This window comes from Pelecanus crispus, unplaced genomic scaffold, assembly GCF_030463565.1.
Source record: "Pelecanus crispus isolate bPelCri1 unplaced genomic scaffold, bPelCri1.pri SCAFFOLD_195, whole genome shotgun sequence".
In the NCBI taxonomy this organism is placed as follows: domain Eukaryota; kingdom Metazoa; phylum Chordata; class Aves; order Pelecaniformes; family Pelecanidae; genus Pelecanus; species Pelecanus crispus.
In genome coordinates, this window is record NW_027461289.1 from 28,758 (window position 1) to 32,500 (window position 3,743).

The following is a 3,743-nucleotide window of genomic DNA, read 5'->3' on the forward strand; positions in this document are numbered from 1 at the left end:
TCGGTTGGGGATTTTTTCCCCCCTTCCTTTCTTCCCCCGCCCCCGCGCCTTCGTTTCACTTTCCACCCGCGGCGGGGGCGGGCAGGCGTGCAGCAGGGCGAGCGAGCAGAAAGGCAGGCAGGAGCCGGGGCACGGGCAGGGCAGGGTAGGGACTCGGCAGCCGCGGTGAGAGACCGGCACGCCGCCGGGATTCCCCTCTGCCGCCCGGCACGGAGCCGGCAGGGACGCCGCCGGGTCCTAGAGTCTCCCGCCTGCCTTTCCCGGCGCGGCAAACCTGCCGGCGGCTAGGCGGCGGGGGGGGGGGGGTGTGGGGGGGGGGGGGTGGGGGGGTGGTGGTGGTGGTGGTGTGTCGGCGGGCTAGGGCGGGGGGGCTGTCTGCGCGCACATATGGCGACAGGCGAGGCGGGCGGGCGGGCGGGGTTGGGGGGGGGGGGGGGGGGGGGCGGCGGCGGGGCAGCGCGCAAGCACCAAGCAGCAGCAGCAAGCAGCAGCAAGCAGCAGCCAGCAGCACGGGCAGGGCAGGGTAGGGACTCGGCAGCCGTGGTGAGAGACCGGCACGCCGCCGGGATTCCCCTCTGCCGCCCGGCACGGAGCCGGCAGGGCCGCCGCCGCGTCTTAGAGTCTCCCGCCTGCCTTTCCCGGCGCGGCAAACCTGCCGGCGGCTCGGCGGCGGCGGCGGCGGGGCGGGTTGGCGGGCTGGGGCGGGGGGCTGTCTGTGCGCACGTGTGGCGGCAGGCGAGGCGGGCGGGCGTGGTGGGGGGGTGGGGGGGGCGGCGGGGGAGCGCGCAAGCACCAAGCGGCAGCAGCAAGCAGCAGCAGCAGCAAGCAGCACGGGCAGGGCAGGGTAGGGACTCGGCAGCACGCCGCCGGGATTCCCCTCTGCCGCCCGGCACGGAGCCGGCAGGGACGCCGCCGGGTCCTAGAGTCTCCCGCCTGCCTTTCCAGGCGCGGCAAACCTGCCGGCGGCTAGGCGGCGGGGGCAGGGGGGCGGGGGGGGGGGGTCGGTGTGTCGGCGGGCTGGGGCGGGGGGCTGTCTTTGCGCACGTGTGGCGGCAGGCGAGGCGGGCGGGGGGGGGGGGGGCGGCGGCGGGAAAGTGCGGGTTCTGCGTGTGTGCGTGTGCACACGCGTGTGGCAGCGGGCGGGGCGGGGCTGCACGAGTCGTGGCGGCGGGGGGGGGGGGCGGGCTCCGTGTGTGTGCGCGGCGGGGGAGCGCGGGGTGTGCGTGCGCGGCGGCGGGCGGGGTGGGCGTGGCTGCCCGCGTGTCTGGGCGCGTGCACGTGTGGCGGCGGGCGAGGGGTTCGGGCCGGGGGGCTGTCGGGGGGGTGGGTGGGGTGTGGGGGTGTGGGGATGGTGGTGTGTGCATGCGGCGGCGGGCGGGGAGGGACGGGGCGTTCGGGCCGGGGTCCCGTTTCGGGTTGCGTGCGCGCGCGCACGCGGGAAGAAACGAAAAGGGTTTGTAACGCTGTCCCTAACGCCGCCCTCTCTGTTACAGGCCGGGCCCTGTCAACGTCTGGCCTGCGCCCATGCCTTTCTGCGGGCAACACGCTCGGCTCGGCTGCCGGTCGCACCCGTCCCTGGGAAAGCAGCAGCAGCAAGCAGCAGCAGCAAGCAGCAGCAGCAGCAGCCGCGTGCCTCGGCCTGCGCAGAGAGCCAGGTCCCCAGGGTTGGCTCCGGCGGCCGGGCGGCAGGGCCCCGGCCCAGGGTGGCGGGGAGGCAGGCCGCACTCGTAACAAGGGGCCGTCGGCAGTCGCGTCGCCAGCGGGATGCGTTTGAGCGGTGAGTGCTGCCGAGAGGACGACGGGCCCGGCGGCCTCGGGGGAACGAACCGCGCAGGTGGGTGCGGTCCTTTGCGGCCCGGGCCTCGGGCCGGTCGGCCACGGGAGCTCCTCGTCTCTGAGGAGGCTCGGGCGAAGTTGGCTTGCGGCCGCAGGGCCCGTTAGGTCAGGCAGCCGACAGCCTGCGAGATTTTGGAGGCCGGCCGCGTCCTTTGAGAGGCCCTCTCGGGGCGGTAAGCCCCTCCCGGGTAACGTGGCCGGGGGGGGGAGCGCGCAAAAAAGTAAGCGTCCAGCGCGAACGAGTGGAGTGATGGCCCGGGCTTTTCTCCGCTCCGGCCAGGCCTCCGGGAGAAGGCGCGGAAGGCGGAAGGGGCTTTCGGCCCCCGGCGGAAAGCGGCTCGGCCCGACGCCCCGGGAGGCCGGGCCCCCGCAGGGACGGCGGCCCGGCGACCGCCCGACGCGGCCTGCGCCGGGAGGCACCCGATCAGGTACCGGGTTCACGGCCCAGGCCGACGGCGGGCCGGCAGGTAGGCCGCGCGCGCGCGCGGGCACGAAAGAAGGGTGCGGGGCGAACCAGTGACGGCCCCTGCTTTTCTCCGCTCCGGCCAGGCCTCCGGGAGAAGGCGCGGAAGGCGGAAGGGGCTTTCGGCCCCCGGCGGAAAGCGGCTCGGCCCGACGCCCCGGGAGGCCGGGCCCCCGCAGGGACGGCGGCCCGGCGACCGCCCGACGCGGCCTGCGCCGGGAGGCACCCGATCAGGTACCGGGTTCACGGCCCAGGCCGACGGCGGGCCGGCAGGTAGGCCGCGCGCGGGCACGAAAGAAGGGTGCGGGGCGAACCAGTGACGGCCCCTGCTTTTCTCCGCTCCGGCCAGGCCTCCGGGAGAAGGCGCGGAAGGCGGAAGGGGCTTTCGGCCCCCGGCGGAAAGCGGCTCGGCCCGACGCCCCGGGAGGCCGGGCCCCCGCAGGGACGGCGGCCCGGCGACCGCCCGACGCGGCCTGCGCCGGGAGGCACCCGATCAGGTACCGGGTTCACGGCCCAGGCCGACGGCGGGCCGGCAGGTAGGCCGCGCGCGCGCGCGCGGGCACGAAAGAAGGGTGCGGGGCGAACCAGTGACGGCCCCTGCTTTTCTCCGCTCCGGCCAGGCCTCCGGGAGAAGGCGCGGAAGGCGGAAGGGGCTTTCGGCCCCCGGCGGAAAGCGGCTCGGCCCGACGCCCCGGGAGGCCGGGCCCCCGCAGGGACGGCGGCCCGGCGACTGCCCGACGCGGCCTTCCGCCGGGAGGCACCCGATCAGGTACCGGGTTCACGGCCCAGGCCGACGGCGGGCCGGCAGGTAGGCCGCGCTCCTAACAGGGGGCCGTCGGCGGTCGCGTGCGTCGCCAAGCGGGATGCGTTCGAGCGGTGAGTACTGCCGCGAAGACGGGCCCGGCGGCCTCGGGGGGGGGACGAACCGCGCAGGCGGGTGCGGTCCTTCGCGGCCCGGGCCTCGGGCCGGTCGGCCACGGGAGCTCCTCGTCTCTGAGGAGGCTCGGGCGAAGTCGGCCTGCGGCCGGCAGGGCCCGTTGGGCCTGGCGGCCGACCGACCTTCTCCGGAGGCCTGCGAGACCTCGGAGGCCGGCCGCGTCCTTTGCAGAGGCCCTCTCGGGGCGGAAGCCCCTCCCGGGAATCGCGCCGGGGGGGGGCTGCGGGGGGGGGGGGGAGGGGGGGGCGGTGCGGGGGGGCGCTATTAGCTGTATCGTTCGTAAGCGATTAACGGTTACGAAATTAATCGGTAAATAGTAAATAATAAAACGTAAACGGTATCACAGTTTATAATGAGTTGTGTAATTATTTATTTAGCGTCGCGGCGAGGCCACCAGCGGTAAAGTGCGTAGCAGACACGCTAACCGCCTGTCGCTAATTGATTAACCGAGGTATACGCCGACGGTTAAGTAAGTAACGGCGGGGGGGGGGGGGGGAGGCCGCGGGC